We start from the raw sequence: 14,968 nt of genomic DNA on the forward strand, positions 1-14,968 counted from the left end.
GCACTTTACACAAGTGATGTTTTGATTCAGCTGCTGGAACCCTTCAGAAGTCTGGTGGGAACCAGGTATGCAGGAGGGGAGAAAAAAAGCAAGCTCTGTTTTCTGTTTGTGGGTGGCTTGGCTGTTACGGTTGCTTTTTGTGTCAGTTCAAGTTGTGTTCATGATGTGAGGCATGGCTGATCAGTCCCCATTATCTCAAGTTAATATATACATTTTGTAGAGGATTACTAGTGTGCTGACAGTTTACAGCAGCTGACTGCAAATCTAAAGAGAGACGTAGGCTGAGCTCTATTTTGTTCTGCTCTGTCCTTTGGGATTGAAACATTCTGTGCTGCTTGCTAAGAGTGGGTTTTTGAGGGTTTTTTTGGTTGTTTTTTTTTGGGTGGTGGGCTTACTTTTGCTGGGCTTGTTCCTGAGATAAGCTTTGTAATGCTGTAGTTACCTGCTACTAATTCTGAGTAGCCAGATGATGGTTTCAAGTGGTAACAGTAAAGGGTACAGGAATTATATCTTGCTAATAGTTTCCTAGTGACTGAGATAAGCAAAATGAATTTTTGAAATAAGGGCACCAGTAACCCTGCTTCCTTTTGTTCACTAAAAAGTGAACTACCCATATGTTCATAGCCATATGGTACCAGAGCCATATGGTACTATCCAAGCCATGTAACAACATATGTGTTTTAACTTTTATTTTTAAAAGATGATGTCCTGTAGATTCTTTAATCCATGCTGCTATTGCCCAAACCTTTGCTTTTCAGCATAAGATAATTAATTGAATTCTTTGTTGTCCTAAAATTGGCTGAACTCTAAACACTATGGGGAAGGCTTAGGCCATCTTGCTAGAAAAATTGATTTAATCTTCTTTTAACTGTAGGTAAATATAATATTTTCCTTTGCTACTTATATTAGTCTACAAGTACACCTTTTTTGTTTCTTTCTGGAACATCACTACTGTACTAACTTACTGTCTGTAAGGTTAATTGCTTTAAGAGGATTGACTTAAAAGTTGAAAAACTAGAACTGAAAAACTAGATTTGTATTATGAACTCCCAAGGTTTCTTAATTCAAAGCATGATGAACAGTGATGACAATGCAGTGTTCTTAATGCTGTATTTGAAACTACTCTTAACTCCATAAACTATTGTTTTGAAAAGGTCATAAAGTTGGTGTAAATAAAGAGTACAGTTAGTGTAGGTGATGTTGTTAATAATAATAATAATAATAATAATAATAATAATAAAAAGTGAGAAAGCAATAAATAAGAAAGCAAGAGACATAAAAGTAAGGATTTGGATTGGAAGAAAAGGAGAGATGAAAATGCACCTATTTAGAGCTTGCCTATTATTTTGGGCAACATAATGTTGCAGTTTGGATAATGATGACTCAACAAAACCTGTTTATGGATGCTTTTATGTGACTACACACACCTTTGAATTCTTGGAGTGTGAATTACTTTCTAAATAATCGAGAGAGCAATTGGAAAATTGTTGGGGAAGAAACAGTTACTGTGAGAAAACTGCAGAAAATGTATTTTCTAAAGATAGGGAAGAGGTTGCATGCAGAGGCTGAGAGGTTAGTGCTCCCCTAACTTGATGAGGAATATGCTTCTCAGTACTTTGATGCAGTTCTTGATTCTTGGAAGAACTGCTTAAAAGCCCTCAATGTAAGCTGTAAACAGACAACACTGCAAAAGTTGCATCTCCTGTGATTACTTCCTCTTGTCGATGGAGGAGTGCAGGCAGAAGGAATAGAATTAGATTCCCAATACGTATTCCCAGTGTAAAACCAGCCCCTCACTTTCTGCCTAATGAAACCAGTTTGAAATGCACTCATTGAGAAAGAGTAAAGCTTGCAAGAAGTGCTTATTTCATTCTATTGCTAAGAGATAAAAACAGAGCCAAAAAGTGCTTGTTGACCCTCAGAATGATTTGCCTGCTAAGGTTTTTATGAATAATAAATTATGTGCAAGGGTTCATTAAAGTGGGAGCCACTTACTCTTTAAAGCTGCAAGAGTGTTTTTAATTGAAATGAGGTATGGACTAGAAAGACTGAGTGTCAGTAAAGTGATATTCATTGAGAAATAAATCCAAAAGTGGGATCTTAATTTTCTTCTGTTTTCATGCTGTGAGAGTACAGAAGTAAAGGAATGATAATGCTTCTTTCATTGCCTACCAGCAAATGGGAGCTGGGTATTAGTGTTTTCCTTGTGTCTTCAAGTATAGGTGAATCTTTTCAAGCTTTCACTGCTTTTCTATTGTAAGTAAGTGATCTGAGGAATTGGGAAACAAGTCTTTTTCTAGAAAGGGTATTAAAGATAAAATATTCTTGAATCAAGGAATGAGAACCTGTTTGAAATTTCATATGAGGAAATTAATGTTAAAGTCCTGATTTGACTTCAGGTATTTATCAGCTAAATAATGTCTTTACAGAGGTTATCTGTATTTGATCAGACTTCGATCTGGGTATTTTAAATTCAGAACCAGTATCAATTGGAACAGGTGGAATTTTCTTAGCCACGCTTGTCTCATTCTTCTTTATGAGGACTGTAACCACTAGTGAAAGAACAGAGAGACTTCTAATACACAAATACTAAATGTTGTCTCTAGTACTGTTATAGTGATGTGTAAAAATAGAACTAAAGCTTTTTCTGAAAACACAAAATCTGTGGATGCAAATATACTATCAGTTCACTGACTTTGTCTTTATCTCTAATAGATAAATATACTAAATAACATCAACGCTATATTGAGTTCACTGAATCCACAAAATAATTGTAAAAATGAAAATAGCTAAACTATAGATGTCATGTTTCCCTAGTTGAACTGAAGTAGAATTACTACTCTGTTAATATTCTTTGCCTCTAGGCTCGATGGGTTAAAATTGGATGGGAGTGTTGTGTAGTTGGTAACTTAGTGTGCCAGAGGTATGACTGCAATTCCATGCCTATAAGCAGCAATTGGTTCAAGATCTTGCAGTTTTAAGAGGAATAGAAGTCCATAAAAATACTAGGAGAAGATTGCTTTTAGTGTAAAACTTAAAGAGTCATCAAAGGTGGTTTGAGATTATTCGCTACCTTAACTTCAGCAGTATATTCCTTGTATTCCTTTTAAAAATCTTGATTCTACTTCCAGAGTTACTTAGGAATATTTCTAGCTCTTTAGCTAAAAGACTAAAAAGTAAGTGTTTGAGGCAGACTGGTGTTACTCAGGTATTAACCTTAAATGGAGAAGTATTTTTTCCCTCCGTAGAAAGGAATACTTTGAGCAATTACCAGCAAAGGCTGTGGTCTGTTTTCAGCTCTGAAGAACAGCTTGGTTCCTTTACTGTGTATGAGGAAAAGTTGCAGTGAGTAGCTTAGTAGAATACAAACCTTGGACAGCCAGCTGATGTGACCATCTCCCTGACATAAGGATCTGTTGAAAATAGTTGTTTGATTCTGTTTTCACTGTTGCAGGGGAAATGGAGTGATGAGGTAGGCAGAAGGGCAGATGCACAGTGCTGAGTGACATAAAATCTCAAATGATTTGTCACAAACAGTTGCACTCACCTGGATATGCCGATCCAGTTGTTCCTCTGAGTATGTGGTACGTGATGCTGATTGGAGGACACTTGTTCCAGATGCTCGAGGTGTTTGAGTCTTGGCTTTAGCCTGCCTCTAGTGTGGCACTTCTGCCTCGGGCTCCCCCCTTCTTCACAGTGCTGGATTTTTGTGGATATGATCCCCACAGGAAGCAGTTGTGCTTTCTATTGATTTCAACCTGCTATGGTCAGTGTAAGCTGCTAGTGGCCTCATTTGTCATTGCAGGTCAATATCTTTGGCTTTCTCCATACTTGAAGGGATTTAGCTGCTGTTACCAGGATGGCTTTTGCCTTTTGATCTGCTGTTGCAACTTGTGAGATATCAAGTAGTTAAAAGTTCATCTATGCTTTGCTTCTTTTCCATGTGCATAATTGGCTTTGCTTTGTTTTCTCAGCAGATATAAAGCCTTTTAATGAGTTAGCTTAGTATATCTTCTCATGGTTTAACTTGATGTCATTGGCTAGACTTCACCCCATGACATCCAGACAATGTTCAGTGTCATAGGTAATAGCCCTGCTTCCATGCTGTCCATTGCTGTCTTTCTTCTACTTAACAGTCCCCCTAGAAGTCTAATGTGATCTGAGCGGGGTGGCATATAAACTCTAAAAAGGCTTAAGAAAGATGAAATGGGCTTTTTCAGGACTTTTTTTTGTCTTTAGGATGATGTTTCCTCAGAACTTTACGTCCAGGGCCCTGTACAATTATTAATTTAATAGTCAGCTGAGCTTTTTTGTTCGCTTTTATAAGGTAGAATAAACTGTGAAGCTGAAGCAGAGGAAATTGAAGTAATTCTCATGCCCTCTGCAATTTAACTGCTCCATATTAAACAAGTTTCTTCATTTTTCTGCACTTTAATTTCTCAGTAGGAAAACTAGAACAATATATCAAATGAGATGTATTGTGATTGTCTGCCAACATGAATACAATATCTTTATTGATGCTTCATGACTTAAAAATACACATTTACAGCTTGAAGCTCAGCCTATCTCTTGATAGAAGGAATTCTTAAAAGGAAGACCATTGCCACTAGAAATTCTTGAGAAACCTCTAGAATAACTGTTGTACCTTTCACACAGACCAAATTGTGCCTCAGACTCTTTATTCCCAGTAGAATAGGTTATTTAATTTAGCTTTTTCTTTCTCTTGGAAACCAAGTTCACAGGAAGGAAAAAAATTAGATTGTTTGTCATTCTGTCATTAAATATCTGAAGATTCCAGTCATTCTGAGTGTCAGTAGCTGTTACTTTCTCCACAGACTTTTATGTAAGAAAAAGGCTGAAGTTTTTATGTATTTGAGGTGTATAAAGCTTGCTTTCTGTGATTTCCATTCTCTGCCCTTTGTGAGAACTCACAACTTACTTTTTTTTATCAAAGTAACCTGAGTGTGAGGGTCCACGCAGTCAGTTTCTGAATTCTCTGGAGCCCTAACAAAATACCGTTTCAAACTTGCGGTGTGGTTATATCCATTAAATGTACTTTTCCTCTGGATTATTCAGACTATGTAAGGCAGTCTGACTGATTTTTTTCATTCTCATGGAAGCATGAACTTCAAATATTGCATATTGGGTTTTTTGTTTTGCAGGTATTTTTTTATTGAAGTAGTTCTACACCTGCTCTTTCTCTGTAGTAGCTCTACACTGGCAGTAGGACAGTGGCTGGAGTTGTTTACAGTATGCAGAGCAAAGATTTCAGTTTTTCAAACTGAAGTTGACACAGCTTCAATTGGGACACTGGACCAGATGAATGTGGGTGATCCTTTCTGACCTAAATTATTCTGTAATTCTTTCCTTTCTATGAGTATGCCCAAGTTGAACTGAACTACTCTTTTGTGGATTGTCAGGGTCTTTTGTCATTCGTACACTGAAGAAAATGCTCTCAACCTTTGTAAGTAGTGTTCTGGACTTTGAACAAGTTTTCCTGTTTTGGGAAGAGTACTTTGGTAAAGCTAATAAAAATATTGCAGTAATGTTATGCTGGACAGACTCTGTGATTATTTATTAATAAGAAAATATTTATTGGCTACCTTGCCACCCAATTCACGTAGAGTAGTTTAAACAGGAAAAGTACTTAGCTTAAAGTATACGTCAATCTTGTCACATTTCCGTTTCTTTTACGATTACTGCTTTTCTTGTCATATCTTCCAGCACATAATTCATGTGGCTATCATTAGTTCTCTTATATCTTTCTTTCAATGAAAAATCCCCATTTTCTAAATGAAGAAAATAGCTACCTTTGGGTATTCTGAAGTGAAATATGGACAAAATAGCATGATGAGACATGTATGTCTTAAAAATGTATGGAATTATAACAACTTAGTCCTACACAGAAAAAGCTTGGACTGAATTCTCCATAACAAATAGGATGGTGTACTTTTTAGATCTGTGGTTTTACTTATTGAGAGACTCGGTGTGCTGGTTTTGGCTGGAGTAGAATTAGTTTTCTTCACAGTAGCTGGTATGGAGCTGTGTTTTCTATTTGTGCTCAAAACAGTCTTGATAGTACAGCAATGTTTTCCTTATTGCTGAGCAGGGCTTACACAGTCAAGGCCTTTTCTGTCTCTCACTCCACCCCCACAGTGAGCAGGCTGGAGATGCAGAGGGAGTTGGGACAGGACACAGCCCAGGACAGCTGACCCAAGGGATACTCTATACCATATGGTGTCATGCTCAGCATATAAAGCTGGGAGAAAAAGGAGGAAAGTTAGGTTGTTTGGAATGATGGCATTTGCCTTCCCAAGTTATTGCTATGGATGATGAATCCCTGCTTTCCTGGAGGTGGCTCCTGCCTGCCCATGGGAAGCAGTGAATGAATTTCTTGGTTTGCCTTGCTTTTGTGCATGGCCTTTGCTGTACTTATTGAACTGTCTTTATCTTAAACCGTGAATTGTCTCTCTTTTCTGATTTTCTCCCCCATCACAATGGGGGAGTGAGTGAGGGGCTGTGTGGGGCCCAGTTGATGGCTGGGGTTAAATCACAGCAGTCCTTTAGGGCACCCAATGTGCAGATAAAAGGGTTTGAGATAACAACAGGTTTGACTGGAATTTGCCAGATTGAATTTATAGCTGTAATTGCTGATTAGCTATTAATTGGCAGGTGCTTGTAATGAGCCTTGCTTGCCTGACAGTATATTAGTCTAGTGCTTGTTAGTGGCTGGTTTTTGCTTTCTCTGCATGCTGTGCTGCTTATCACCTTACTGTGCTGTGCCTGGGTACATTCTGATAACAGCAGCAGTGATGCGCCTGGGCTGGCGGATGGCCAGGAACTCTCTGAGGTGTCTGTGCTGACGGACTGGACTGGCTGCAACTCCAGTGCGAACTCAAAGGGACTGTGACCTGTGGATGAGACCATGTGGGAGCAACTAAATCTTGAAGTGTCTGTGAATAACCCCATGCCAGAGCAGGTACATCTTGAAGTGTCTGTGGCTGTGGCTGTGTCAGTGCAGCAGCGGGAATACCTCTGAAGGGATTGAGGCCCAAGGATAAGTCTGTGCTGCAGCGGATGGAACTTGAAGCGTCAGTGGCTGTGCCCATGAGGTCATGGTGGAACACCTCTAAGTGTGTGGCCATGGATAAGGCCAAAACAGAGCAGGTATTCCTCTGGAGGGACTGCAACCATGAGTAAAGCCATGTTCGAGCAGGTTGATTTCTGAAGGGACTTTGGGTAAGGCCATGCTGGAGCAGGTGTATCTCTGAAGGCATTGTGACCCAGGGATAGGGTCATGGTGGAACAGATGCACCTCAGAGCAACTGTGGCTGTGGGGAAGTCTGTATTGTAGCAGGTCTTTGATTTGAAGAATTATTGCCTATACTTTAGTTCTACTAAAGCAGCTTTTAGTAGTAATTCCTTTTGTTCAAAAGTACCTAAAGTATAACTGTATTGAAACTCGTACTGTAATTTACAAAAATGAACTTTACAATGAAAACTTCCCTCTAGGTATTTTACCGACAGAGCAGAGGCTTAATGGCTAAAGCCTTGCAGCTTCAAACTTGCTGGGTCATGGTGAGCCCGGTGAAGGAAATCTTTGGAAGGCAGGCGAAGTTTGCAGGGCTGCAGGTTACTGTAGCACTGGCATAGTCTGTTTCCTTGTACATTGTAGCTATTTGTGAAACACTGAGGTGGTATGGATAGTGTGATCTGATGATGTTAGGATAAACTGTAATAGGAAGTTGGCTGACTGGGACCCAGCTTAAGCTTACTTGTGGTACACTGCTAAACTCACCAGGATTTTAATTCAACATTTTAAAGGATTTATTCTTTCTTGGTCACTGTGGAAGGGCTTTTAGAACTGAGGTAGCGTTATTGCTGCAGGAGATGATATGAGCAGTTTTAGTGAGGTTATGTCTGGAAAAGTAGAAGCAGCTTAAGATTTGAGATGTGATAAAGAAAGATTGAAAGCACAAATCAAGGTTGCAAACCCTTCCTAATGAAACTTTGTTTGACAGAAACTTTGTAACTGCATTAGACTTCTAGGTGTAAAGGTCTCTTTGTTGTACAAAGGTTTCTCAAGGCAAAGATAAGTGTTCTTACAAAGTAACTTTAAGGTGACTCGAAGTGCTCTCAATTGTTTTTTTGTTTCCTATTGCTCTTCTAGAACTCTTTTTTGTTTCTTAGTTTAATGGAACATTAAAACATAAAATGCATTATTTATCAGAGTCCCATAGCACATTTTTTTTTTTTTTGGTAGGCTTATCTGTGTAGAAGCTCAGTGAAAAACAGAGTAAAACTTGTACATTATTACATTCAATATGAAGTTAAATGTAACTGCTGGACATCAATTTTGGGAACAGTTCACTTTGTCCTTGATCTTAGCTAACTGGTAATGGTTTCACATTTTGAAAAATAGAGTTCTTCATAGTTTTGAGAGCGTTAATACTATGGTGAGTCTTTATCTTTAATCTCTTGTGTCTTCTCTTTTCCTCTTGATGTTCTCAATGTGGCTCATCTTGGAGCGTACTATCAAACTGGTCTTTATAATTTTTTTGAAAAATGCAGATTTTTAATTCTGAAAAGTACATCTTCTTGAGTAGACAAGACACTGCTTTTCCAGAGATCTAATTCTTTGACAGATAGTGATTTATTTATTTGCCAGTGGGAGGAATAAGTTTGTGGTACTTGTGAGGCAAAACCGCATATGAAAGCGCCTTGCTTACCTGCTGCCAGTGTGCTGTCTGTCAGCAGCTTTTGAAGTTACCTTATTTTGCTGAACCATAAGTTTCAGTTGTGGTGTTGTAATTGGTACTCCAATGCTAGTCTAGTGTAGCCTCTTAGTATTCAACTGGTGATACCTTAGTGACCTTTTTCATGTCAACGCTTCCATCACAGGCACTTGATAATTGTACAGCTTACATGTTTATCAAAGTTACTACTACTGTTGACTTCCAGTGCAAATACAGGTGAAGGTCTAGTGACATAATTTAAATCTGTCAGTGATATTTGTATCACTGAATTTAGGCACAGTTTAAAATAATGAAGGTTTTGGAAACAGCTAAAACTGAAATATTTCAATAGAGAGGACTGGTAGAGTGGTGTAATTCCTTATTTAGTAAATTTCTAAAATGTGTAGCCTCTCTCAGCCTGTGGGGACTCTTACTGAATCCTGTTTTCTCTTGATTTTTACAGTACTTTCATGAAATTACTTTTTTCTGTGGCTGTCATTTAGTTTGTTCTGACACACTGATGTTTGCTTTAAGACTTTATGACAAAAATGAGAACCATTTTGTCTTACACTTAAAATCTCTTCTTAGTAAGAGATTCTAAAACTGCTTTTGTGTGTGAGATCTGTACAACTCGATGATAGCCTTGGTCTGTGTACTGCTTGTTCTAACTTAATTCTTGCAAAGATTTAGTCTATTTTGAATCCTTAAGCTTTGCTTAAAAGAAATCTAGTAATTGATAGTGCTTATATTGAGGCAGCTATATCAATTGCTGAATTAAGATTGATTTTAGTACTGCATTAGTAAGATTTTTTTATTAAAGTTCTGGAGTAGGTCCTCCCTAGTCTTTTGTCCACAATAGTTCTAATCTTACAGCTTCTTACTTGAGAGATTTTTGAGATTTTTTCATTTGCTTTGAATTCTGAGGGCCAAGAGTACTGGAAGTAGGTGAAGCTTGAAATGTGTGTCTGCTAGTATAGAAAACAAAGTGCAAGATGAAATACTTTGAGAAATGCTAGGTTCACAGAATCACACAATGGATAAGGTTGGAAGCAACCACTGGAGGTCATCTAGTGCAACCTCCCTGCTCAAACAGGGCCCCCTAGAGCACATTACTCAGGATTTTATCCAGATGGCTTTGTTAACATGAAACCAAAAGTTTTTATAGTAACAATGATACTGATAATGTAATACTTGAAAAAGGGCAGTCTGAAGTGTTGCAGTTTACAAAATCAATTACTTGATCGCTGTTGTACAGAGAGAAGTTTATAGATCGATAGAAATAACTAGAGGCTACTTTATTTACACATTTTGCTGAATATCATGGTATTTTGTTTCATAAACACTTTAATAAAGTAGTAACAAAACCTAGTTTCTGTTGGGAAACCTGAAGCTTAATTTCCTTCTAAGATTGAGATAATATTATTGCAGTGGCCATTGCTTCCCTGTTCACATTAGGTTTTAGCCTGGCCCACTCAGCACACAGAGTGCTCTTACAAGCAATGCTGGTGGAGAAAGGAAGTTAGGTTCTCCACCAAGAAGGCTATAGATCAAACTCACCCTTTTATGAGGTATTTCCCGTGGATTCTTTAAGAATTAATTGTCTTCTCCGGCTTCTATATTCTTTTGAAACTCTTCACAGGAGTTTAACTTTGGAACTTTGTAACCTAGGGAACTAAAAAACAGATACAGATCCAAAGGAAGCAAGACCTCTGTACTTCTAAGTGAGCTGTTTTATTTTGTGTGATTCCTGCTGTTTCAAGCAGGGGATTGTATTGTGTAGCCTCTTGAAGCTCCTGCCAGACTTGTACTCTGTATGTGTTCAATTAATATTATTAGATTTTTGGTTCACATGAACATGATAAATTTGACACTTCAGGAGTAGACAACTGAAGAGGTAATCCAGCTGGTGTCCAGTGTTTTTGATAGCAGTTTCTACTGAAGACTCTTCCTCTTTCCCATCTAGTAACACTGATTTGTAGTCAGCAGCAGCAGATGGACAAAAGCGATTTGCGTTTTTCTACTTGCTCATTAGGGAAAAATATAGAATGCTAATTTTTTGTGATCACTTAATGTTGAATTGATAGGATTAGCATGCCTGTTTTTTTTTAGCATATGCTCTTTCCAGTCATACTACCTTGTTAAACAGAGCAGATGTTCATCTTCACAGTTGAAAAACATTCTTAACTGAACTTTGTAGTGTTGATATTAGAAGTACAGTTACTAAGCTTTAGTGATGCTTATTAATATGCAAAATGGGCTGCAGAGCGATAACTCACCTAGCATTCCCTTTTATACATGTTCCAAACCTGTGTAGTAAACTGATGCAGTGAGATTAGCTTCACAGCCACCCTTAAATATCAGATAAAAAGGAAACTCACAAAACCCTCTCCAAAAAACAATAAACCCAAAAAAACTGAAAACACAACCAAAACCAACAATAAACTTGCTGGCACGGTGAATATCCTCTCATTCTTTAAAATAATTAAATGAGTAACATAACATTTTAAAAAGAAATCCTGTTACTAACCTGGAAAAAGAGTGGCCTAGCTCTTAAAAGTACAGTCTTTTTAGTAATGTCTCCATGTTTTCATAAGGGCTGTTGGTCAAAGGAAATAGTATTCAAGTAGCAGTCACTCACAAAGAATACTACTGTTTTCTTACACATATTTTGTACTTATTTCTCTATTTTTCAGTTTAAAAAAAACTAAATTAAGGCACAGGTCCAAATTTTTTTCAATTATCCACAGTTTATGTGGCTACTTAGATGTGATGGTACTTGTTTTCTTAAAGACATTTCCTGTGGAAGCATTTTGACTATAGTCCTAATTATGTTAATAGTCAAAGGGTTAGTAAAAAAAAGATAAAATGGGATTTATAAGTGTTTTACAGGAGAGGCAGCAGGCGTGAACTTTTATAATATTGTTTCTTTTCTTACTGGAGTAGCAAAGGACAAAAACTACTTTTGAAGTCTGGCAGTATAAAAGAATTTTTTTTTTAATATGAATACTCTGCTAATAATTTCCAGATCAAACCAATGCATTCTGGTTAAAAAAAAAAAATAGAGAGGATGTGGTATTTTCTGACTAAACTTTATTGACTTTTGATGATCTGTTCTTTCTGCTGACAATTCCCAATGAGAGAAGCAGCACATTAGATGCTGCTAACAGTGACGTTTGGTTACAAAATATTTAGAAACTGCATTTTTATATTTTAACATATCATAACCAGAAGTCGTTCCAGTACTTTGATAGTCATGTTGTTTATAAGACCAGTGCATGCTGTCATTTCCACTCTAATTTTTTTGATGATGTTTTTTCACCCTCTTTTACTTCCTGTAGTTTTCTATGAATAACAGATAGCTTTCCTGCATTAAAAGAGAAGTTTCAGTTATCTATAGCACATTCGGTGTAGTATTAGTTCTAAAAGCCATAAAGTCCTCCGTTAGAGCAGTTTGCAAATATGATTATACAGAGAGAAACTTAACTCCTACAGATCTGCAGGTATGTAGACATCAAGGCTGGTGCATAGCTGTATTTGGAGAGCTAAGTGATCAATACTTGAATGTTAATATATTTGAATGTTAACATTAACTGCTGTTGTAGGAGACACTGCTAGGCTGCATGAACCTCTGACTTGAATCAGTATGGTGGCTCCTTTTCAATGGTCTGACAGACTCCTGTCAGAGGAAAGAATTCCTTAGAAGTTGCTTAACAATGTGGTTGCACAGACTTCATTTAAACTCAGTATTTCACATGGGAATACTTTTTATAGACACAAAAATTTCTTAGCTTTTCTGGTTTGTTAGCAAGGAAACATCTTTGCTCCTTAAGCAAAACTTGAGATGCCTGAACAAACAGTTGATGGAAATATATTTCTGGTATGGTAAAACATGAATTTCCAAGGCTGCTGAAGTGGTGTAGTGGTGAGTTTAATGTCAAGGCAGCTGCTGTGCAAACTGGAGTGTGGTAATCACACTGTAATCTGGTGATGTTCTCTGCCTTCAGTTTTTCTTTTCTGCAATGGAGGTTACTGTTGTAATTAGAACGGAGTGCTGGGCAAGTTCAGAAAACAATGGCCTTGAGTAAGTTAAAGGAGAAATACTACTCTGTACTATTCTTCAGATGTCATAGTGTGCTACTAGAGTAATTGTAACCAATTTGACAAAGAAGATGCTACTAATGTTTGCTGTTGCAGTCTTAAGCATTTGAATTGGTGTTTTTTGGAGTATAATCTCACCTACCGTAGAAAAGCTCATACAAAGAGACTGTTCTTGCAAAATATTTCTGAAATTTATTTGTCAAATTTAGTAGATTTTGGTTACAATATAGGTAAAATATTTTAAAACATAGTTTGAAAATATTGTCCACATAGGTTGTTCTACAAAAATAGAACCCTAAAAGTTTCAGCATACAGAAGATTCTCTACCTTTCATTGTTTGCTACAGTACAGACAGTAACTGTAAATTATACAACTGTACTTAATTTGGTATGTTACTTCTCTGGTTGTCTTTTTTCTGTATAAGGCTACTTACTGATGCCATCCAATGTACTATTTTTGCTTATGTTTGACAAATACATGTATTGGTCTATCGTGGCAGTTTTTAATAAAATAGACTTCATCCTGGATTTTAGCAAAAAGGCACTAGTTAATGTCCCTTTTTTCACTTTTATTTGAGGAGATTTTATGAAGATACTGTTTCTTTTATAGTTGCTGTTTTGATTTATTGAAAATCATTGGTTAATAGAAATAATTTCTGCTTGTCTTTTGAAATCTCATCTGTATTTATCTTAAACATATGCAGTTCTCAGTGTCTGTATGGCTGGTTTCTTTTTCTCAGAAAATAATTCTTAAAAAGTATTACTTTACAGTTTTTCAGCTATGCTTTATAGTACTGCTATAGTGCTGCTACTAGTAGTGTAAATTATAGCCCTTGTCTGTGAATAGTTTCCAAGAATGTATCTGTCCTGGGTCTCTGATGATCTGGGGTGAATGATTTAACTGTTTCCTCTTTCTTCTTTGCTTCAAGAGGATCGAGTTTGGGTATATGTGTGGTTTGTGAGGAGAGGTGAGGCTTGTTTCTGTTGAAATATTTTTCTCCTGACTCTGCAGTTTTGTTACCTCATGGTGAATTTGAAGGCTGTCAGACTCACAAATTTTAAAGAGTCAGACTGAATGCGTGTGGGAAACTGTAGGTGATTCTTGTTTCGATATCCTAGTTCTTTCAGCTGTTCCTAGAACAACAGCTTTCAGCTGTTGGGAACCTGCGCATTAGGGGGAAAAATGAGTAATAATCAGAGTTCAGGTTGCAATGCTTTAGAGTCATAAAATCAACCAGGTTGGAAAAGACCTCTGAGATCATCAAGTCCAACCCTTGATCCAACGCCACCGTGGTTACTAGGCCATGGCACTAAGTGGCACACCCAGTCTCATCTTAAAAACCTCCAGGGATGGTAAATCCACCACCTCCCTGGGCAGCCCATTCCAATGTCTGATTACTCCCTCTGTAAAAAATTTCTTCCTGATATCCCACCTAAACCTCCTCTGGCACAGCTTAAGACCGTGCCCTCTTGTCCTACTGCTGGTTACCTGGGAGAAGAGACCAACCCCCACCTGGCTACAATCTCCATGTATCAATCAGGAGGTTTTATAGTCCTTTGTTGCAAAAGAAGTTGGGGTACGTTGCAGGCAAAACGCGTCCAGACTTGTAATGCTTCAAAGAACTAAAGGGAATCTCCATGCAGCTGGCCAGAAAAGGTTCCCTTTTTATAAGAAAAAATATGCTTAGCTTTTTCTCATAATGCGTATGTGACTTGAATTTAGTTCTGGTGGAATTCTTTACCATCAGGTAGTCTAACTATTCAATTTTTTTTTTTTTAATTCACACAGAGCTATTGACCACTGTAAATATACAATGGGATTATTTGTTCCTGTTTAAGATTGCTGTTCTGGTATGCTAACATTTGAAAGAAGAAATAAACTTTAAATGGTACCTTGTAAAGGTGGTGTTACTCTCTTCAAAGTTTTCTAGCAAAATCTTGGAAATAATAGTTTTTTCCCCCATGTTTGTTTTGTTTGTTTTTCCCTAGTAAATGTTTAAGAGGAACATCACAGGTGACTTTTGTCTGAAAGATATTAACTTAAATGCTTACTATTCCAGCTTATATCTGAGCTTCATGTGTTTTTACTCCTCATCATGCAGAGCATATATAAAATTCCAGAGGTTACAGATTCTA

At 37.3% G+C, this 14,968-nt stretch overlaps 1 protein-coding gene across 6 annotated transcripts in view; it reads left to right on the forward strand.

The window, feature by feature from the left end:
• STXBP5 (syntaxin binding protein 5) overlaps positions 1-14,968 on the forward strand; it is a 98,606-nt gene that overhangs the window by 2,316 nt on the left and 81,322 nt on the right. The window lies entirely within an intron of this gene.

This window comes from Pseudopipra pipra, chromosome 3 (genome assembly GCF_036250125.1).
Source record: "Pseudopipra pipra isolate bDixPip1 chromosome 3, bDixPip1.hap1, whole genome shotgun sequence".
Lineage (NCBI taxonomy): Eukaryota > Metazoa > Chordata > Aves > Passeriformes > Pipridae > Pseudopipra > Pseudopipra pipra.